Source organism: Vulpes lagopus, chromosome 8, assembly GCF_018345385.1.
Source record: "Vulpes lagopus strain Blue_001 chromosome 8, ASM1834538v1, whole genome shotgun sequence".
NCBI classification, from domain to species: Eukaryota; Metazoa; Chordata; class Mammalia; order Carnivora; family Canidae; genus Vulpes; species Vulpes lagopus.
The window spans coordinates 76302482-76327134 of NC_054831.1; the positions used below are offsets into that span (position 1 = coordinate 76302482).

The 24653-nt window shown below is 34.5% G+C and overlaps 1 non-coding gene across 1 annotated transcript; it reads left to right on the forward strand.

The window, feature by feature from the left end:
• The first annotated feature begins 11034 nt into the window (after positions 1-11034).
• On the forward strand, positions 11035-11140 carry LOC121498306. Its single transcript, XR_005989702.1, has one exon. It is a non-coding gene; the product is annotated as a U6 spliceosomal RNA (small nuclear RNA).
• The last annotated feature ends 13513 nt before the right edge of the window (positions 11141-24653 follow it).

The window sequence follows — 24653 nt, forward strand, 5'->3', positions numbered from 1 at the left end:
CTAATCGCACTAATTCTGATCCTGCTAATTTGATTTTGCAATAATCTGAAGACGATAAGTACACATTAGGGGAAGAAAGCAGTTAAATTTAAAAGGAAGAGCTCCAACCAACGCATCAAATCTGAGTATTTTGAATCGGAGGGAATGAAAGGGTGGTAAAATAAAACTATCATTTATTATGTGCTTATTACATGTCAGGAATCGTGATAAGATTAGGTTACTCCTAAGCATATTCGAATGTTTATGGAATAAATTATATTATACAAATTTTTCATGATGAAACGACAGCCCAGAGAGGCTGATTAAGTTTTCTTTTCTTTTTTTTTTTTTTTATTAAGTTTTCAATTGGCTAAAAGTGGTGAGGTCTGACCAACTAGGAAATATGTACTTTTAATTAAAAATTATTTAATATGTTTTCAATTTCTGTTTTGAACTACTAAGACTCCTATAGACTTTTGTATGTGGTAAACATTTTATTAATTGATGTAGATCTATTTTGAATTACCATTTTCCATTATCTTTTTTTTAAATAAATTAATTTTTATTGGTGTTCAATTTACCAACATACAGAAAAACACCCAGTGCTCATCCCGTCAAGTGTCCCCTTCAGTGCCCGTCACCCATTCCCCTCCAACACCTGCCCTCCTCCCCTTCCACCACCCCTAGTTCGTTTCCCAGAGTTAGGAGTCTTTATGTTCTGTCTCCCTTCCTGATATTTCCCACACATTTCTTCTCCCTTCCCTTATACTCCCTTTCACTATTATTTATATTCCCCAAATGAATCGGAGAAGGACAAACAGTGTATGTTCCCATTTTCCATTATCTAAATCTACATTTACATTTTGGTTGCTAATACAAAATGTACTTAAAAGGAATAAAGTTAGGAAAGCTTAATCATTCTAATTTCTTCCCCATTTGTTTAATTAGTAAGTTTTTACTATACTGAAGATCTATCTCAAAAAATAATTTAAGAAGTAGAATAGTTATTAAATAAGTTTCATGGTCCATTATCCTAAATAAATTCTGCACCACTTACTTAAAATTAGACTATTCTGCATCAAATTTGAAAAAAATAAACAGCAAACAGAATTTTATCTGAGCATGTGTAATTATCATTTTCCTATCTCTAAGGCTCAGATGATAATTTTTTTTAATTTATTTTTTATTTTTATTTTTTAAGATTTTATTTATTTATTCTTGAGAGATAGAAGGAGAGACAGAGCCAGAGACACAGGCAGAGGGAGAAGCAGGCTCCATGCACTGGGAGCCCGACGTGGGATTCGATCCCGGGTCTCCAGGATCGCGCCCTGGGCCAAAGGCAGGCGCCAAACCGCTGCGCCACCCAGGGATCCCCGATAATTTATACTATATAAGAAAGCAAATAAGTGTCATTTAAGCAGATAGATGATTTTGCAATAGAACTCATAATAGTTTCAGGAAGAATCAGCTTTCAAAGACTTCTTTAAAAAATTAGTGACAATTTTATCCTCCCCCAAATAATCTCAGTGTTTTTTTGTTTTGTTTTGTTTTGTTGTTTTGTTTTGTTTTGTTTTATTGATTGAGATATTAAGGTTTGGACAGAAGTGTCCTATTCAAGCCCATGATTTTCCATGTTTTTTTTTTCCCTACAAAACCAGGCATCAAAATTAGTGAATTGGGATTTGAAAATGACGATGTCACGAACTAGTTTGATACAACATGACTAATTGTCATTAGATTTCAAGCACTGAAAAAAAACATTTTAGAGAAAAAGCTATGGGTATGAATATAACAGGCTCTAAATTGCCAAAGCGACCATTTTCACCTTTGTTGACAAACTTTACAGGATTTGCAGTTGTATGGTAGTTTTCCAGATGAAAGTTTTTATTATTATTATTATTATTATTATTATTATTATTATTATAGATCTGTGCTGCTTTATATTTAACAAACTTGCTAACTTTCTAGTCAACAATGATGTAGTGATGAGACAGGAGAAACTAAACAATATTATGGCAAAGACCCAAAACAATAATGGCTTAAATAAAATAGAGATTTCTTTCTTCTTTCTCTCACATGCAAATTGAGCTCATGTGGCAACTCTGTTTGGCAAAAGTTCTCATGAGCCCAGGCTCCTTCTTTCTTGTTGTTCTATCATTTTTAGGGAACTACTTTCATTTTCAAGGTCCATGGTGCTCATTACCAGGTCTACTTGTCAGCCAGACAGAAAGGGAAAAAAAGAGGGAAATGTCTTTCTACTGCCTTAAAAGTTATGATTTGGAAGTTGTACTTTCTGCTCCCTTCTGCATCCTATTGGCCAGAATGTAGTCACCTGTCCTATCTAGCTGCAAGGGGGTCTGGGAAATTTAGTCTTTTAACTAAATAGCCTTGTGCCCTGAATGTTCTGTTATTAACTAAGAAGTGGTGAATGTATAATTAAGCTGTCTCTGCATATACAGTCTTCAGATTAAAAGAAACAATTACCACCTTAACATGAGCACACATTGCAATTTGTAATATTGTGGCATCACAATTGTAGATTCAGAAAAAAAAATTGATGACATCTTGTTTTTTAACTCTGTATGTGTGTGTTTTAATTAACAGACTAATTTTTAGAGCAGGTTTAGATTCACAGCAAAATTGAGTGCAAGGTACAGAAAGTTCCCATAAACTCTCTGCTCCTTAAACATTTGTATTTCCCATTATTAGGTCATGTCATTCTACGTGTCCAAACCCATAGAATGGACGACTCCAAGTGTGCACCCTAATGTCCACGGTGGACCTTGGTTGATAACGAGGTATCAGTGTACGTTCATCAGGTGTAACAAACATTGTCACTCTGGTGGAGGATGTTGGTAATGATGACACTTTCCAAATTAAGTAATGTCACTTAATTTACCCATCTATTACCTCTCAGCTCCAAATAATTTCTTCATTGCTCTGTTTATAGTTCCTAATCACTTCTCCCCCATTGGCTGGCATTGTAAAGCTTTTTCAGCGAGGGTGCTAAAGGGACCCTGCAGGAGGAGGGAGTGCTTCATCCTGGTTCCAGTATGTTCTCCATGGGCTCCTGTGATGTGTGGCAGCCAACAGTGCATGACATCCCCTTGAGCACAATCTTCCCTGATACCCAGAGGGACGATTCCCAGTGTACCTTTCCCACTAACAGATTCCAAGTGGGTTTCATGTGGCCATCTCTCAATGGATGACTTCCCCCGGGCACCTGAAAGGGCAGATTGCTTGTGATCCTTAGTGGTATGGAAATCTAGCCAACTTCTCTTCCATCCAGGGGCACAGCCATGCTCTCTCCAATGAGGAATGGATCTCAGCTCTGGCTACAGAGTCCGATTTTATACTTGTTTTTTGTTTGGGTGCTTTATTTCAGCCTTAGGAGTAGAATCTGCTATTCATCTATTCTTGGCTTATCTTTACTTCTAAGTCTCCAAACCTCTGTTACTCCAAACATCTGGTGTAGTTAACGAATTTGTATTTTACACATTCCTTGTTGAATTTACTGAATAGATTCTGTTTCCTGGTTAGACACAATGAGGAAAGCCAGTCATAGTAACACAGTTGTAAAGGTTTCATCATCTCTCTTGTGAAATGTCAAAGGCAGTAGGGAAAATGGAGGCATTTATGGCATCTTTCCATGTCATTTTTGAGGTCTATGATTGAAGTTAGTCCTCAGGTATTCTGAGGATCTGTCTGGAAAACATGCTATATGTATCAAATAAGATAGCAATGAATTGTTTATGTATTAAAACTTGGCATGTCTGAAAGTATTAAGAATTCATGGGAATAGAATTAGTGTGGGTGTTTAAAAATCCGGTTGTGCTTTGATATTTTTTCTTCTTTATCAAGATCAGATAAAAAATAAGCCTTTAGAGTTCCTCCAAAAATTGTGTTTCTTCTCCTACACCATACCATTTACACTTTTAGGGAAGAATAGTCACATGCCATACAAGAAAAATGTTTCATTTTGATAGGAAATGACCCTGTTTTCTGCATGACTTCATAGTGATATGTTGTTTTAGATAGCCAAGATGGGATCTTTGAAAACTGTAGCTCTGGAAATGAAACTAGATAGAAGACAGAAATTTGGTAACTGAGCTTTTAATTGGAGTGGAATACCAAGAAATATTATGGCATTAATTTTTTAGGCCCAAAGTACCATTTGGGCTATGAGAATGAGAATAGGTAATGTTATTTGAAACATTGAAATCAGGTTCATACTTTAGAAAAAGTTTTTTTTTTTTTCTATCCAGTTATCATTCCTCTTGTTCATTATATGTGTATGTTCAATAAAATTCTGAAAAATCACTACTTATGGGCTTAATTGATTATTTTATAATTATTTCAAATATATATATTAACTAGAAATAATCTATTTTGGATTTACTAGCAGTTTTTGCTTTGTATGTTTTTAGTAACTGATAAAGCATTTTCTACTTTGATTCAATTTCATGAACTTCTAAAACTGTCATCCAAATGCAGCTTTGGAAGTATTATAGGCATGGTGCAAGAAATGCTAAAATGAGAGAACTTTACTCTCAATGAGTAATGTTTCATAGGTTATTTGCATAATGAATCATATTTATTTATATTCTTATTTTTCCATATTTTGAACCAACCATGTTAAAGTTCTTAAAAGTTTCCTTTAGCAGTTGCTAGTAGATCAAATTTTCTATCAGAGGACATTACTAATGTAAATTTAGGCAAATCTTTATTAACTTTAATCAGAAGTGCATATGGATAACAGATGATTAAATTAAATGAATTTTGACAATGGGGTAGTTGTATATGGAAATTTGGATATATTTATAACTTATTTTCTCAGTCGGAACTTTTTCTTTTTAAATTTTCATATATCATACATATCAATTACATATTAAATTATTTACTTATTTATATATTTTAGAGAAAGGAAGAGAGACAGACAGATCACAAGTGGAGGAGAGGAGAAGGAAAGGCAGAGGGAGAGGATCTCAAGCAGACCCTGTCTGAGTGTGGAGCCCCATGTGGGGTTCCATCTCAGGACCCCTGAGATCATGACAGGAGCCAAGAAAGCAAGAGTTGGTCACTTAACTGAGACACCCAGGTGCCCCAAGTGTTAATTTCTTTTAAATGCGGCATTCTTTTTTCTGAATTTGCTTTTCTCCTGCAACAGATACCCAACTATCTTTTCAAAGTATTTATCTTGCTTATATTTCACCTTAGTCATTGAAGTCAACAAGAGACTTGGACACGTGAAGGATAAGATCTGCATAAGGAATTCTAGGAAGCTGCTTCAAGTGAAAACAGTAAGAATCATACAAGGAATGTCTACAACCAATCATAAACACCAACATCTTTGGAGTATTGTTGCTAAGATGACTTTTGTACAGTTCTCCACAATATCCTGCAATTAGTAACTTCTCATGTATTTGCAGAGTGGATTAAAATAAGTCCCGATTTATGCATAGATATTCCTTGACTTAAGATGGCATTTTGCCTGGATTGACCCATAATGTGCTGAAAGCATAAAAAGTCAAAAGTGCATTTAATACACCAAACTTACTGAACATCACAGCTTAGCCTCGCCTACCTTAAATGTGCTCAGAACGCTTGGATCAGTCTTTAGTTGGCCCAAATCATCTAACACAATGGTTGACACAACTTGAAAATAAAGTGTTGTCTATCTCATATAATGTATTGAATACCGTATTGAAAGTGATGAACAGAATGGTTTTAAGGGTACAAAATGATCTTCAATGTATCAGTTGTTGATTCCCAAGATCACGTGGGAGACTGGCAGCTATAGCTGCCACTGCCCAGCATCACCAGAGAGTATATACTATATATCATTGACCTGGGAAAAGATCAAAATTCAAAGTACAGTTTCCACTGACTTGTGGTGCTTTCTCACCATCATAAAGTTGAAAAGTCCTAAGTCAAACCTACATCAATTGGGACCGTCTATACAGTGGTTTCAAAAATAGAGTTCTAGACTACCTCCTACACTCCGAACTTCAAGACCCTGAGTCAAAGCCAAACCTTGAGACAGTTTTCAATTAGAAAGGCATGAAAATGACTTATGTTCACATCTAAAATTTAAGTCAATAGCACTGCAAGATTCTGATCAATGGTTAGCCCCGAAGACACAAAAATGATCCCTGGCAAATGGCAATTTAGGTGCACTGCTCTGCCCTCTGTCCTCACAACTCTATTTTTTCTTGCTTCTTGTTGTCACTCTGTATCTCTTGCATTTGACAAAAACAAAGCCATCATACATTCCTAAACTGTTAATATAACCCTGGACCTATAAAAATAACACCAATGTTCTACTTTATGAACTCAAATATTCCAAAAACAGTGGTTGAGATCAGAACAGAAATGGGCATGAATTTTTAATACGAATAGTAATAAATGACTAGTTAGTTAAATTGACTATTTAAATAGACTCACTATTTAGATAGCTCAGCATGCAGACTCAAGGCCTAAAAGAGCAGGAGATAAACACATGTAGTCCAAGTAAGAAAAAATGTGCATTAGATAGAGCTTCTAAGAATACCAAATAGTATGCAGATTTTTGTTGTTGTAATTTGGATGGATTCCAACTTTTCTAGAAGAAAGCTTTTGCTTACATATTAAGCAATGTATAACAGAAAAACAGAAGGATGACAAATATCAACTCTTTTTAAAGAAAAATGTTAAAACTATTTTAACTGATGAATATACGTGAAGATGTTCTCTTCAGTAATAGATTTGAGTTTGCTTTTAAAAAGTTCTTTTATTTATTTTTTATTTAATTTTTTTTAAAGTAGGCTCCACACCTTATGTGGAGCCCAACATGGGGCTTGGACTCACAAACCTGAGATCAAGTCAGACACTTAATTGACTGAGCCACCCAGGCACCCTCATAAAAAAGTTCTCCTAAAATAAGAGTCATTGTGAATCAAAGTGTTAATATGCACAATATACACATACCTTTTACAGATGCTTTTAAAATTTTTATATCTCTTTCTGTCTCTCTCTCTCTCTTTAGTTTTAAACCTTTTTTTTGTCAGACTGTGGTTTGCCACAGACTTTGAAAAGTCTGACATCACTGAGTCTAAAGTAAATGAAAAGTTATTTATGTGCCAGACGACCCCTACAGACTGATTACCAGAAACACTGAGGGAATCAATCTCAGATTAACTCAATTTTTATTTCAGCTTTGTGGATTACCTGTAATGCAGTATAAATTTGTATTCACGTGGAATAATATAGATATGTGTTCCACACAATAAAGTCATTCTCTCTTAGAAAAAATAATTCCACTCATAGAAAAATATATAGAACACAATCTTTGTTATATGATCTCATTTCTCCTTATAGCCTGCTAAAAACAAATAACAATGCCTATAAAATGTCAACAGATGCATAACACATACAAAAAAATAAGAATTGATCCTACATAATAGTTAGGTAAAAGGGTGGATTAAAAAAATAACGAACTTATCCCATTTTTCTAGAGAAATCCTATTGAAATCTATTAGAAACATGGATTAATTGATACATGGTATCTAGACATCAGCTCTTTGAAGGAGCCGGAAGACATGAGCTTTTATGGAAAAATAAAATGCTATTATATTTTTTATAAGAATTGCTGAAAAGTAAGACAATTTAAATTGTTAATCAACTCAGAGCTAAAGAACCTAGGTCAGATTTCCATTAAAATTTACCCAGAAGATGGAATAATTGTTTCTTATATAGATGGAGTAAACCCTGAGGGCAGCAGAGTGATGGAAAAATATGAAATATGCCTTGTCACACTGAACAGAAGGGGAGAAAAATCGCTGCCCTGCCTGATTCTTCTTTTCCAGTTTATATGTTTATTAAACACAAACAGGGAAACCTCACTTTTCAGCTTAATCTGGATACCCTTCATCAATACGATTGTGGCTTTGTTATGGATCAGTATCAGTACAAATATGTTTTAGCAATGCTATGGAAAAAGAATGGGCAAACCATTAAATTTTTAAATCATTGGCAATCCCCTGATAATATAAAAAGAGATAGTCATTTAGAGTCAACCTTAAGTCCTTTACCTGTGAATTCAAAAACATTTAATAAGCATTTACTTGGCTACAAATCTATTCACCCTACATACCCATCCTCAAACCTCCAGACGAAGTAGTAAAATTCAAACTTAAAAGGAAAGATAATTTAAAAACGAATTTTGTTTGCTATCATATATCTTGAATTGTTAAAATAGACAATAAAACAGTCATTGCTTTTTTTTGTTTGTTTGTTTCTCTATGTAAGAGTCAGGGCAAGTTGTCCATCTTCACTTAGTTCGCAGGCAACACCAACGGAGCCTGGTTGGATGCGCAATAACTCATGTTGCCACTGGATGGCAGTGACAGCTTTTGTCTCTGAAATGCTCAGTGTGCCCTTGATACCTCTGAGTGCCACAACTCTTTCGCAGGATATCAAAGTGTAAAAATGCACTGGGTACCTCTCCAACGGCTCACATTCCTTTTCCCGTCTCTTGCCTTTGGCCCACTCCACCCTAAGGCAGCCAATAAAGCTTCCTTACTTGCAATCGCTTTTTACTAACTTGATGTTCAATAGAATGCCAAGTTTGCAAAAGGTTTAAAAAAAAAGAGAGAGAGTGAGAGAAAGGATGTAAGGGGGAAATATACACACAGAGGACTGAATTCCCGTCTGCCACTGAATGGTGCTAAGTTTTCAGAGGATGGCAATTTCTAGAATATATTTGTTATTTAATTGCTTTCTGGCCTATAGCAAAAATATCCCAAACTTTCTTTACCATTTTATGTTTCAAATTACTTCTCATGACACACACGCACTCCAACATGCATACGTGTCTCAAATAATTGTTTGTGGTTGGGACAATTAACTGATGACAGTTTAATTTTCTGGAGAGAGAATTGGTTTTCAATTGGCAATGAGGAAAAAAATTACTTTGGAAAAAAAAAAGTTTTTAGATATAGGGAAGCTGACTAAATTGTTAGCAAAAAAAATATACAGTTTAAATATGAAAATATCTGAGTATTCACCAATTTAAAGATTAATGATACTTATGAAGGTGTTAGATATAGAATCAGAGCTTGAAATAATGAATTAATTTGTTCTTTGGGAAAAGGAGGGAGTCAATGCCTTTGCTTCTGAATAGTTTTGCTGGTTATATGGATGGAAATGACCTCAGATTACTTTTCTGATGAGTGGTTTAAGATGATTGTATTAGGGAAGTTAAAATAAAAAGGGATGAATTATTTTATACATATATGGAATGAATCAATAGAGATAAATGTAATTAACCTTATTTCAGAGAACATACCTATTAATTCCTAGGTATTTCTATTTTAAATTCCAAGAAAGTTGGCCTCTACTGTGTCGTGCCTTTCTTAGTAAATAAAGCTTAAAAATTAAACTGTACAAGTCAGAGAGATAACAGTTTATATTAAAGAAATTTAATATACATTTTTATTTGCTTTTAAAACTGCTCTTATACCTCTTCGATGGAAGCTGAAATGGTTGAAAATATTACAGAAAATCATCAACAACAGAGAATACCAGAATGGGAATTCTGGAGCATTTTGTAATGCGCTTTGAACTTTACAAGCATCAGAAAAATAAGAAATTTTTAAATACCAAATTTCCGATTTTTATTTTTATTTCTCTTAACACAGAGATACCAGCCAAGTAAGAAAATATCATTCAATGGTAGGAGTAGGGTTATAAAAGGAACTTGAATGGCTATTTAAAAAGGTACTTCTAATTTTGTGTAAATAAATTTTGTCATTAAATGGAGAGATATATTCTGGACAGGTAGTGTATTATATATTTGTGGATTTGCAAAAACAAAAACTAAAGATGATTTCTTCAATTTATATTTTGTTTGCTTCCCACAAGCACTCCAGATACATAGACTAGATATCTGTATATATAGTCCGTAGTTAGAAGGCAATTAAAAAAAAATCAAGCACATTTGAGAAAAGAAATATTTAAGAACGAGGAAAGGGGAGGCATCTATCTTTTCACAGATCTGTCAGATTCTCACATAAACTATGGCACAATTCAGTAGCATTTGAAGATAATCTAAACAAATTTACTTAGTGCTCTCAGATAACCAGACTGTAAAATAACTAGTTTCTGAAACTTGTTTCTCCTTCATGACACAGCCAGATCTAGCTAAATAGTCAAAGTACTTGAAATGTGCTTTATTCTTCCGTTTATTTTAAAGTTGAGGTTGTACTGACCAAACTTCCTATGGGGTAGGATACATGTGCAGCGTTGCACATGCACATAGATAATTCAAGTTAACATAATTCCCCTTGGGAACAACATTCTCTTTCTTGACTCTATATATTGACTTATCGATCAAAAAATACTTGAATAATACCCTACTGTTTCCACTTTTTGTATTTTTTTTTTTTATTATGGAGTTTAAGTTTCACCTTCAGGCATTTAAGGGGAAGCTAGTCAAAGGCTTTTGTAAAAAAAAAAAATTAAGGAATAGGAAATGGAAAGTGAAATCATGACAAATTATATATTAGTATCTATTTACCTTATATCTGACATGTAACTTTAAAATTTCTGAGATAAATGCATCTCCTGATTCTAGTGGAAACACATATCAGTGTTTTAGGGACATTATAGGTAAGAACTTCTTCCTAAATTTTGAATACTTGGTTAGGCTATAAAAGACAAAGAGATTGAAGGGTAACTTGAATTGTATATACGTTTATTCACACACACTAGATGGGACGTGGGACTTCCAGGACCATCTAATTCAGAGCACGGCTCTATGGTTTGTAGCTTGATACTGAAATTTGGAAGATGTTGCTATATAAACATACCTAAATTTTGCATGATATGGCATTTCCCCATACTTGTGTCAATTAAGACACACTGATAAAAGTCAGTTGCACGTAATATAAGTCATTTAGGAGGAGAATATTAAAATTTACGCCTACATGGGGACATTGTGGCTTCTCTACACACACATCCCTAAAAGAAGATAGTACAGAAAGAACTTTAAGTCCTAATACCTTAAAAATAAACGCGGCGCTCAATTCAGCAGTGCAAATGCTAAAATTAGAATGTTAAGAGAAGATTAGCATGGTCCCTGAGCAAGGATGACACACACATTTAGAAAGCGTCTTATATATTTAAATATGATGCAATTTTTAAAAAAGATCTTCTAATCTGTCACTAGCCTACAAAAGTTTTCAGATAGAAAAGAAAGACACTTCCCAAACCATTCACATCCGTGAGTAAATATTTTTTCACCAAATCTGAACATTATGCATATAATGTCCACTTTACTACAGAAATAGTCATAGGACCATTAACTTGAACTTACTATTCCCAGAAATCTATGATGATTGAAAAATTGATAGGTGATTGATAGACAGATGATCTTAGGTGTGAAGGGGAGTCAAGGGGACAATTTTTTTTATTAAATGAAAGGTGAACCAAAAATTTTTATTGGGGTTAAAAAAAAAGACAGATTTTAGCCATATAATAAAATCCTTATACTTCTCTGACTCTAAACTACACTTAAATCCAATCTCCTTGTTAGAAGAACTTGATAAAGGTATTGAAGTCATTGCTGGCTTAAAGTTTTGCAGTTCTACGAAATAGTTTCAAACAACGAAATGTCAAATAACAGGCATTTCATGTTTTCAACTTTATCTTGAAGAGGAGAAAAAGAAAGAGGGTTAGCATTCCTGGAAGGGTATCTGGTACCTGGTGTGAGGCACATTACATCTATTATTTATTTGGTTTTAGACAGGTTCTTAAGCTGCAAATCGTCGTTGAAAATATGGGAACTGTTCAAATGAGAATTCGATTTTAGGGACTGAATATGTTGGAAAACAAAAATATATGTTGTTTACGGAAAACAACAACAACAACAACAACAAAAGAGGCATGTGGGTTTCATTTCCCCCAATCTTGTTGTCCTGGGCTCGGGGTGTGTTGCAACGGGCACTGGTTGTCAGCAAGGCAAGGGAATTGTGCAGGTAGGGTTTTAGGGAATATCTTTAAGCACAGAAGAGAAGAAAGTTGGATGTTGGATTTTTAAAAATTGTACAGGGTGTTTTATGTATGCAACCATTAAATAATTCAGAGATAAAAGTAAAAGTTTAAATTTTAAAAAGTAAGTGATGAAAGTCAGGCCCATTCTCACAGTTTTTAACAAATGGCTATTCATGTCATGCTTTCCTATCACCGAGGCTATTTTCTCTGTTCCCAGAGGCACTGCCACAAGGAAAAACTCAGTCCAATTATATATACAGACCCCATAATTTGCCTCTGTTCTTCCTTTGCCTTCTTAATACTTCTCTCACCTGGTGAATATTTTTTCTCCTCGCTTTCCTCATCCCCTGTGTTGAATCAAGTCTTCCCAAAAGCCCACTTTCTCTAGGGGTCTCCAAACTACATAAATAAAAATGTTTTTAACTGAGCTCATTAAAGTTCACAGAAATCCTGTCATGATTTTAAGAAAAGAGCCGCCAAATGGAGAGCCCGAGTTCTTGACTCCCTTTTCTCGTCTCACTTGTAAGTTAATACTCACTGATAAAATACTAAGATGCCAGGAAGTATATCAAGCATTTGAGGCAAAGGAATGAACCTCCAGAAGATTGGCAACAGAATGGTTGCAAATACAGGTGTTGTGTGACTGGAAGAAAATACCACAATGTATGCCTACATTCTTTTTTTTTTTTTTTTTTTTTTTTTGTGCCCCAATCTGGGTTCTTGTGCATTGATCAATTAAATGAGACTAAAATACCAAAATAATAATAATAATAATAATAATAATAATAATAAGAAGAAGAAGAAGAAGAAGAAACACCAAGAATTGCAGATCCGTACTAAAACTTGCAGGCAAATTTCTAGATGCTTTCTAAGTAGAAATGACCCAGTTTAATGACTTTGAATGGACAGTTTCAGACTCTACATTTTAAACATGCATGTGGGATTTTTTTCAATAAAATGGGGATAGTAATGAGGAATAGAGCAGAAGAAATAAAGAAAAGTTTATATAGAGAGAATAAAAACAGGTTTAAGAAAAAAACTTATAGTATTACACGTTCAGAGTAGATTGAATCTGTTCTCTGCATGGCATTTTCCTCTAATTATTTATCATTACTTATTACCTAGCTTGAGTCAAAATATTTAAGGCTCCTATATAGTCACATCCTACATTTATATCTATTAGGCTTAAATACATTGTCATAGCTAAATACTACAGAATTACTATCTATCCTGTTACATAGAAAGACAAATTTGAGATTTTTATCAATGTTTCCCTACTATTGACATAACTTAGGTCAGCCATCAATTCTTTCGAATTACCTTGATTTTAACTAAATGTATTTCCCTTTTTCCTACCAATATTCTTATCTAACACACTAATTTTACTGGTAAAACAGATTAATCCAGACTAATATTTTTCTTAGTTAAGTAGAAATTTTAATATTGTCATCACAATATTAGTTGTGACTTCAAGAAAGTCTGACTTCAAGAAGACCTGATTTTAGCCATATTCAGAATGAAAGAGTATCCAAAAAGGCCATATTGGATATTTCAAAAATGAAATCACATTGAAAGCAGAGTTTGTATAGAGATCCACCATCTAGTTGTGGTTGTGGCCTCTCTTCTGTTGGAGATAGCACTTTATTAGGGGACCTTGCAATGCACGTTCACAAATCTGCCTCATTATTTCCGTACTGTTCGTATCTCACATTTCCAAATCCTTCCACCAATCCCCATTGAGAACTTCCTTGAGATTAAATATCCGTTTGTTTTCAGTATTATGTTTCTTAGTTTCTTTTTTTTTTTTTGTTTCTTAGTTTCTAATACGGTTTCTTATATACATAAATTCAGCACGCAATTATTATTTACTGAGTGCTTACAATAAGCCAGGCATTATGCTTAGCTAAGGGGATAGAGGAAAGAACAACACAAGAAAAGCTTTTTCTTATGTTGCATGTAATATCCCTAGAAAGCACTCACACAATGGACTAAGCACTCTGATTTTGTACTTAGATCCGAGTTCAAATCCTGCTTCAACTCCTGTCTATGAGTTATTTTGTCATGTCATGTCATTATTTCTATTTATTCATGAGTAAAAAGATGGATAACACTTATCTAAGAGGCTTATTGCAAATGCTAAATCAGATTATTAAAGTAACTCTCCTAATGTGATGCTGGGATATATAAACCTTATGATAAAAGGAACTTCTATATTGTTTAATATTTGTTAAATTGTGCCAATTTTTTTCTATAACACAATTGAAACACTGTTATGACAATATTTAGGCAGAGATGATACAGAGCCATTGGGTAAAATACTTATGGCATATCATTGCCTCATTAATGAAAACTATACTATATATTTGCTTATTGATTTTGGTAAGAGAAATGTTTATAGGTTTCTTCTAAAGAACATTTCAATATTTAGTTTTGCACCTTGTGAATTTTGCTGTTTCAATATTTAGTTTTGCACCTTGTGAATTTTGCTGTTTATGTCTAAAAGCTCTGTGACTGCTCCAGAAACAGAAATATTGTCATTTATATTTTCATCTTTTCTAAAATATATTTATTTTATTAATTCTTGTTTCACTGTAATTCATATTAATTTAAAGTGTCAGATAAGACAGATTTAAGAACTATTTTCCGAGAACTCAACTATTGCAAAGTTATTTAACAGCTGTGACATTTGCTCATATAAAGTTCATAATATATGCATGATCGTACACTGAAGTGTATATCTACTAAGAATAAGAATTATTGTGTTACTTAAATTTTTCATGGCTCTACTTATGTTATTACTTCTGTTACTAGTATATATATAGACATATTTCAATGCGAGCACATATGGGGTTTTTTTGTTAACATGAGGCAAATACACTTTAATAGCAAATATACAACACAGTAAATTTCTGATTCAAATATCTCATTCCTTAACTTTTCATATTATTCATCTTTACACTGCTGACGCGTATTTTTAAGTAAAAACTTCAAGGAATGTATCCATGTGCAGTTTATGTTTTGAATACTGCAGATCTAAGCATGGAAGTCATTCTGTTACCCCAGCACATTAACTACTTTGTGCGTGGTCAAAATATTTTTGGACCGCAGTAGTTTTCTCACAAAACTTTGTTCTCATTGTTACATTATATCCTGGCACTCTGAGTCAAATAGAATCTGAAACCAGTGTGATTTCTTTTAATTTTTGCCCAAATAGTTGTGGAATTTTTCGTTAATCTTGAAATTCAGAAACTTGGCCAAGTTTGTTCTAAATCTCTTCATTTGCATGTGTTGGCAGGGAGGGTTAGTTAGTGAAACCTTTGGGATGCACAGGTAAAGTCTCCTCAGATGGTGTGTTTTAGGGAAACTCATAGGAAGTATTCTCTTCTAATGAATGACTGTTTACCATCATTTGTTTTAGTTCATTTCCAATGGATGAATTATTTATATATTTTATTTTTGCTTTTTTTCCTCTGTAGGACCTATTAGTATTACTTTCTGTATTTTTAGAAAGCTGTCATCTTTATTAGTGATTTTTTTCTATGATGTCAATTATGTCCTTTACTACAGCTTTTCCATCGTGATAGCTTCTTCTCTCCCATAGTCTTTATATCTTTGCCAACAATAACTTACATTTCAATATTTGCCCTATTATCTTAGTTTTTCCCATTTTGTATTTATTTGACATATTTGTGACAAAAGTCCTTTCTTGAGTAAGAACTGCTTTCCATGGCTCAAAGTCAATGATTTTTTTGTTGTTGTTTGTTTATTTTTGTTTGTTTTTAACTTAAATGAGGCAAAATCTTGCACTGTTGATATGTAAAAAGGGCATTATTCCCTTTGATGGATATCACTTTCTCTCTTAGTGTTTTCAGAATCTCATAATCATTGTATCTGCTTTCTCTGGTGATATGTATCTGACCCAGTCAAATTCCAGGATCAAGTAATCACTTAAATAGCTGGGTTCCACAAAAGTTATGACAGAAAACTATTCTGTGTCTCTTGTCCTCCCTTCTGAAAATTAGCAGATAACTTTGTTCCTAGGGAATTTAAAGTATTCTACAAATTCTCAGAATAGATTATTTTCAAGATTTTGCAATAGTTCTCTTATTCCTGTTGCCTCTTTTATTGCTGAAGGCACAGTGGTCCTTGAGCCCGTCCATTTCCAGGCCTGGACAAGGGAGAGCCATAGACTTTCACTAGGCGGAGAAAGATAAGGGCAAGGTCAGGAGAGGGGAGTCCTGACAACCCTGAAATGAGAACTAGGAGTTATGAGGAGCCTCATACTTTCTCACTGGCACTCTGCTGTATGGTCTTTGTGGGATGCTATTTTTGTGGATAAAATCTTCCACTCTGCATTATAGCATTCTTACTTCAGATATGAAGACTCAGATTAGCCTCTAATCACCTCTCATGCAGCCTATGTAATTTTTCAGTCCTTAGCTTTAAAATATTCTCTCAGTATTGGTTTCATTTGCTGGAGTAATCTATTTTTCTGTATTTTCATAGGTACACCAAACATCTGGCACAAGCAGGTGATCGGGAGGTTACATCGTGACTTTCTGACATAAATTTCAAAGTCTTTCCTAATAATTGGTAATGCTCTTTACTGCCTGTTGATACGTTTGCTTTAATGATTAGGATTTATCATGATATTAAAAACTCAAATAACGTAAAATTTCATGCCATTCCCTTCCAGAAAATTTCACATGAATTGAATAGCTGGTGACATATGCCTTTAAAAAAAAAAAAAAAGAAAAGAAAGAAAATACAAAACAAAACAAAAAACCCGTGGAAATGATTTTTCTTGAACTTTGGAGAAGTATAACTTGAAAGAAAAGTACACTTTTGTTTTAAAATTCATATTTTTATGATTATGGGACAAATTTTGTGCCGCTGTATAGAAAAATATGAAATTCCAATTTAGAATTCCATCATGAAACTACACCATTCTAATTTCTCCAGGCCACGGTTTGTTAATATTCTACAAAGTCCCAGGATGCAACTATAAGACTGCATTCAAATCTATGAACATGAGGCAGTCATGCTCAGCAGAGTATAACAATAATTATAATAGAGATTAAATAAAAATAATTAGAAAAAGTTCATCTAGTTTTGATGTATTAATTATTCTGACCCTGTTCTATTCAGAGTCTAATTATCTGGTTCAGTGAAAATGCCAAGATTTCTACGACTCATAAAAATTACATTCAAGTAATTATGTCAGCAAACTAAACAGTATTCATTTACCATGCCTTTTTATGCACACATTTGAATATGCTTTTTTAACTGTTTTTGCTCTTTGTTCCTATTCATGGGAAATAATACCTGTAGAGAAATTTGAAAGTCAGTTGCACTCTGAGCGTAATGTGCAATTCTTGCTGATATTCTTCTTTTGTAAGACTGCTGTAAGTCTCATATAACCTTTGTTTAAAAAACATGAATTAAAGTTCACTCTTCAGTTGTTTCAAAGAAATCTTTAAAACCTGTAGCTGTAGTAAAAAAAAAAAAAAGTTTAAAGCAGTAATACAAAGCATCTCTTAGAAAGTTTGCTACCTTGGGTAGCTCAGAAGCTGACTAAAATAGGTCTCTGTAGTTATTTCTAGTACTCATATTTCCTTCAGAGACATATTGTGGCATCTTAGAAAAACGTCTAGATTTAGAAAAAAATTACATGTGTCTATGACATCTTAAAGTCATCAGTAAAGTGATAACGTAGACTAAGGATTCCAAATCTCTCAGCACTTTTAAGCCACCAGAATTGTGACATGATTATGGTGTAACTGGGAATTTCTTGATCCTGACGGCTAAGTAAGTTCATGTGACAGAGACATAGAGTGGCACAGGTGAGGAGTTCAATTTCTATTACATCCCACATGATCTCTTTTACAATTTTAATAAAATATTTGATGCATATTTTAAGCAAGAGTTTGTTGCCTAAAGTATGCAGATTATTGGGGCACCAGGGTGGCTTAGTCGGTTAAGCATCTGCCTTTGACTCAGGTCATGATCCCAGGGTTCTGGGATTGAGCCCCTTGTTGGGCTCCCCACTCAGCGGGTAGCCTGCTTCTCCCTCTCCCACTGCTCATTCTTCCTCTCTCTCTAAGAAATAAAATCTTTTTTTTAAAAAAAAGTATGCAGATTATTACTTTACCTCTGTTTTGTTCTTTATATAGACAGACGCAAATAGTTGAAAACATAATCTCAATTACATTCATATTGGGAAGAATATATTACAGTTAAGGTTTGAACTCTTTCCTTAGTGTTCTGGTAACAAGATAGATCTATACAGACAAATATGTATATAGTTGTAACTGTGTGTTAAAGGAGGAAATATGTGTTCCTTGGCTTCTGGTTTATCTTTCAGGTGCTACAAACTAGTTGTAAACTTTATCCAAGATTGGGAGGGGCAGAAGAATCAAGGAGTGCCATTAAAATGGATGGAGTTGAAATGAGACAAAGATGTTAGAAGAATTTACATAAAGTACATGCACAGCCAAGGCAAACAGGCAAGTCTTTATCCTGGCTGTCACTGCTCCGTGTTCATTTAACAGATCTCGTCTAGATAAAATTGAAGGGAAGCTAGTCATGGAGCTGATGGAGACACGTGGTCCCCAAAACACAACTCCTTTGTGCTTTGTGTACCCATCGGAATGACCCTGCCAGGAATTCCAGAGTAGAACTTTTTCTTAGTCTTCACTTTGAAGCATACGTTGAGGTGTGGGTAAAGCATAATGAAGTGTCCTGAGAAATGATAAACTCACAGAGAAAATATGCTTCTTGCAATTTGTCAGCCACCTGCAGTTCCGTAACATGTCCTGGAGTATCAGACATAGGAATTCAAGCACGAACATTTTATGATTCACCATCTAAATACATGGCCCTAACAGGCAAGTCTGTGAGAAGGGTTTTACAGTAGCTTCCGTGGAGGGATGGCTCATCTCGCCTGGTTTGGGTAAACAGTCTTGCCACCCACCAGGGTGAACAAAATTCCCCAAGATTATCTTGGGCGGTCCCAGGACACTCCCCTCTGCACTCTAATCAGCTGCTCCCCTTGTGGGATACCTCAGGGCAATTTCTGATGGCACTGAGAGGAAGGTTCTCAGCCAACCCCTGCTCAGTTTGTCTGTTGTGTTGTGTTCCCATCCTGCCAGGGGCCCATGGATGACCCTGACCCCATGGAACCTGACCTTAAGGATAAAACCTCCTTAAACCTGAGTTCTAGATGCATCCCCTTGGGCCCCTTTTCTTCACTCTTGAGGAAACTATTATTTTGGAGTCAAAAATATTGTTGTAACAGTCAAGTGCAGTCATTAGGACTCTAGGGTCAGACAGCTTGCTTTCAAATCTTTTTCTTAACAGCTCTTGAGCAAATTACTAAACTCCTACTGTATGTAACATGGGAAATATGGCCCCTACCTCATAGGTAGTTTAAGATTAAATAAGTAAATATACATGAAGTTTTAGAAAAGAGCCTGGCAAGTAGTTAGACGTAACTCTTAGCTGTAAAATTACAATACCGTCTCACATCAAAAGGGTACTATTAATGGTTATTATCACTCCCCAGTTAGAGATTTATCTGATAAACCATGCCCCAAATCTGCCAGACTTGGCTCTTGGCTCTCAAACAAAAAAATTTAGAAGGCCACAATTTTTTTTTCTCTGTCAAATGTGCAGTGTTTGCAAATGAAAAACATTGGGATATCAGATAATTATCCCTATTACATGTTTATGTCAATCTTATTGAGATGTTTGATGGGATTTTTGTTTTAGGCTATGTCCACTCTTTTGCCAAGGCAAGGGATGGCACTGACTCATGTTTCAAAGACGTCTAGTCAATACAGAGGAATATGAAAAACAAAAACCATCCAATTTTAAAAATTGTGATTTTTCTGTATAATTTTTCCAATGTAGAAGTCTGATGACAGACACAAGGAAATTTTTATAGCTACCAATAAAGCAGGAGCTTTCTTTTCCTGAAATCTGTCAGTATGAATTGTATAGATATTTTAGGTGCTTTCTCTCATAAGATCTCAATTGATCTGACTCCTTTATTGAATATATTTCTGTCTTCATCATGCAAGCAATGAAACTAATTTTCAGAGAAGGTAGAGAATTCTCTGTCCAGTCAGAGAACTAGTAAGTGAGTAGTAAGTAATAGCATCAAGATTTAAATTCATGGTTTCAAACCAAATGCCTGTCAAAGGATAAATGGACTTTTTAAAAAAGAAAAACACATGGTATATACACAAAACAGAATATTATTCAGCTATGAAAAAGGAGGATATTCCGTCATTTGGTACAATACAATATGTGTGGACCTTGAGCACATTATGCTAAGTGAATTAGTCAGAGAAAGAGAGGTACCGTGTGATAGCACTGATATGTGAAATCTAGAAAAATCAACCCTGTGAAAAACAAAACAAAAGCAATAAAACAATGGTTACCAGGCAATGAGAGGGGGTAAGACTGATGATCTTTAAGGGTACAAACTTGTAGTGAGCACGAAATAAACCATAAAGATCTATCACATGTGCAGTGTATTGAATATGGAAATAATATCATACCATAAATATGGGATGTGAAAAATACCACTAAAAGGAGCCATATTACAATATGTCAATGTATGTAATACACTGTACATCTTTAATTGACACAATATCCGCTGCCAAATTTATTCAATACAAAGACTTGCGTTTTCTAATGCTCAGTGACATTTCCTATACCATAACTAACTGCATTATTGACCTTTTGTTCAATGTCAATTTCTCTTCCATTCCATGCAGTCTTCATCTGGTCATCAAATGCCCTCAATCATATGTATTTTAGAATTTAGAATTTTAGTCAAGCAATGCCTCATACTGGAATTACAATGTTTTCTTTTTGTCTTTCACGATATAGGGAATGTATAACTTTTTTTTTAATGGTTGGGATCATATCCCACAAGACCATCTTCTTCTATTCCTTATAAGAATAGGAGTCAAATATGTTTTTAGCGATATAATGCACCCTGGTTGTTGTACCATAGATTTCAGGGAGGTGGTTTTGGTGTCTGAAAGGATTCGCTGTCCCAAGATCTACTTCTCCTCCACAGCTGGATTAAATTTCACATTCCATTTTTCCAAGGGTTTTGTTTTGTTTTGTTTTTAATAGATTGGTATTAAATATTTAACTTTTTGGTCCACCTCAAGTTTATTTCCGTAAATAATATGAAGTACAGATCCAAGTGAATTTGGAACTAAGAATACAGATCTTAGTGCTATTTACTTATTTTAACTGTATTAACTGCTGCCCAGAGGTGCTCATGGCATGATCCATGTGCATATATATAGATTCCTGAAGGAATGCGTGTTTAAAAGGAAACTCAAAATGGTAATGGTGAAGAAATAAAAAGATTTGTGTGTGTGTGTGTGTGTGTTTCAGCAATTTTAATACGTTCAAGAATATTTAGTAGGACAAAATTAAAAAGTACTGTCAGTCAGCAGAAGCCCGTGGTTGAGAGATACGGAAATGTAACTGGCCCTTTTGCAGTAAAGCTTGTGTTTGAAGGGAGAAGAGGCAAAATGACTTCCTGGAGGCTTCATGTTAAGTGCCACTGGACTAAAAGCACCTTACAGTAGCACTTTTAGCTATATATGATCATCTAGAATTATCCCATAAAGCCAATAGTGTTAAAAGAATCCTATTAGGAAAAAGTTATGCTTCTAGAACCTTCTTGCCTGCAGACCCACATGCAAATGTAGGTGGCCTACCCAGGCACGCCTGCACAGCTTCTTATCAGGGAGGCAGAGATGGGTCCCTTGAACAGGTTGGGCTTGGTCCAGACACTCCCTGCAACCACCATCTCCCGTCACTGGCCCCAATGGCAGCCTTGTGGGCATGGCCCCATGCCCCCCAGCAGGAGCTGCCAGGGCTAGCTCATTTGGCTAGGAAGGGACAGATGTGTGAACCACAAACCCAGGAAAGTCTTCTCCTTCATAGGACAAAAAAGCACCCACCCCAACAATAATAAATAAACAAAAACATGGCCACAGACCAGACACACTAGGTGCAGGCAGGAGTGTATTTAAACTCTGATCATCATTATTTTTAAAGAAGTTTTTTTTTTTTAAAAAAAAAACTAAAGGCCAAGCATTTCAAGAATAAGAGGCCATATTAAAATTTTGCATAGAAAAATTAACTTCAATCTGTACCTAAGCTTTACATAAGCTTTAATAATTTCTATAAGGGAGGGCAGAAGCAAATCAAGATAAAAGAGTAACTACCAATAATACATTTTGATTATTCCAAAATAATTAGCAGAAGTAAATGAATTAGTTCAAGCTTTTACAGATCACTGTTTTAACATAAAGGTAACCATCTGACTCATCTAGAAAGAGGTAATTCACTTTCCTCAGCCTTCTGGAAAATGGGGATTGGGGAAAAACTAAACTACTTTATATAAGAAACATACCTTAAAAAAAGGAAAGTTGGGGTATTTCCCAACTTAATATATCCATGGTAACAAGTATTAGAAATAGCAGGGATAAGGTAATAGTAAAGCTGTAATTTCCACCCATGAAGAGAACACTGTAACATTTTATTACAGGAATATACTATACCAAAATCTCCAGAATCACTGACTATCTCATCTTTGAAAACCTCAAGCGAGTACACTTCATATATGATTAAATATATATATTCAGAGTCATACTTGTATTGTGCTTACGATATATCTTTCCATACTGTGATGATGAAATATCTCTCTTGAGAAAAAACAAAAAGGTAAAGCAAAGACTCTTTAAGAAGATTAAAAGGAGAGATTTTGTTCATGTTCTCGTAGTAAATGCTATGCCTTCTTTATCTGGACACATTAAAATTCTATAGGCAAATGGATATTTGTCAATAAAGCAATATAGAATTTAAATTTTTTAAAGCATTGGAAGCAGTGAAATGGCAAAGAATGAAGGTATCTGAAGTTAAAAAAAAATTCCTGGATTTATTAATTGAAGCAACAAGATAGCAAAAAGGTTAAACTAGGAGGGAATTAAGTCTTTGAGGCTTTAAATTTTAACACAGCATCTTATGAAATCTTAGACTTTCAACTTTTTTTAAACCTTACATCCCTCACCTAGAAATATTAATGTATGTACCAGACATTTAAGCTCCCTTCATGCTTTGTGTTATGAAAGTATATCACATTAATTTGGTGTAAATCTTGGACACATCTTTAAAATCATATTTAAAAAATTCTTAGTGCAGAGAGAACACTGGCACTCTATTTTGATGCAGGTGAAATTTGTAAGCTAGTTTAGACAACATGATCTTTCCTCATTTTCCAAAGGAATACTTTTTGATTCCACAAAATGCTATATCATCGTCAAATTTCTTTTTGGTACTTCCTTAATGAGCAAATCTTTTTTCCAGTAATGTGTAGGGGATGGATGAGCCAGAGATATCAATTTCTCTCTGAATATAATCTTTAATTATGTCTTGCTTTTGGCTTAACCCTAATGAGGGAGAGGTTGACTTAGTAAGCTGGGAACTGATCTCAAAGCAGAAATTAATGTTTTAATGCACTTCAAGGTTGTAGATCTTTTTTTCGGTTGAGGGAAAAAAGACAGACTCCCAAGCTGATGTTTCTTTCCTATCTAGGTTCTTAAACTTTGGCTTCATAGGCATGCATACATTATATATGGTATTTTGGTGTGTTTTTAAAATCGCCATAGAATATCAACCATCTGCCCCCAGGAACTATTAGGTAAACTGGGGGTGGTGTGTGTGGGGGGGGTAAGGCTTACATATGAAGCCATTGGAGAGCAACTGAGGAAAATAAAGGCTTGAAGGGGCAAGATTCCAAGTGGTGGTGACCCTATTCCTAATATTAGTGCTTATTTCAAGGCATTTTCTGCTTCCTAAGCAAATGCTGATATTTTGAGAAACTATGCCAAAGTCATAAAAAGGCTGAGGGCTAAGAGCATCTAACTGCTCATTACTAGAGAAATAAATATTTGGGTTTCAGGACAAGAGATAGGGTTCTCTTAAACACTACAGGGGTTCAGTTGGACAGTTCAGTGTCCTTCCAAAAGCAAAAAAAAAAGGGTAAAATGGAAATAGAATAGCTCTTAGAAGGATTGAAACCCTCCTTTAAGTCACTTTAATCTCTAATAGACTAAGTTGATTTGGGATTGCTAGTGCCCTGGTCTATCTGCACAAAGTAAAGGTAAATCCTTTCTAAGAGAAGGTAATGTAATCCTAGGTCTCACAGTCTGCCTCTAAATTTTAATATATAATGGCCAATATTCACTTAAAAATAATAAGGCATAATAGAAAAATAATACCTAAATGAAAGCAGAGACAAGAGACAAAAGAAACAAACACATAAGAATCCAGATAATAGATTTATCAGATGCAGACAGTGAAATGACAGGGATTAATAGGTTTAAGAACTTAAGTGATAAGATGGGGAATTTCATTAACTATTAAAAATAAGCAAATGGAAATTCTAGAACTGAGAAATCAGTAACTGGAATTAACCTAGCAACCGGAGAATCTGAATTGTTAAATATGTATCCAGGAGGGAACATAGTAAGGCAAGGTAATGCAAAAAAAAAAAAAAAATTAGAAGCATAAAAGACAAGGTAGCATGATAAAAATTTTTAAAGGCC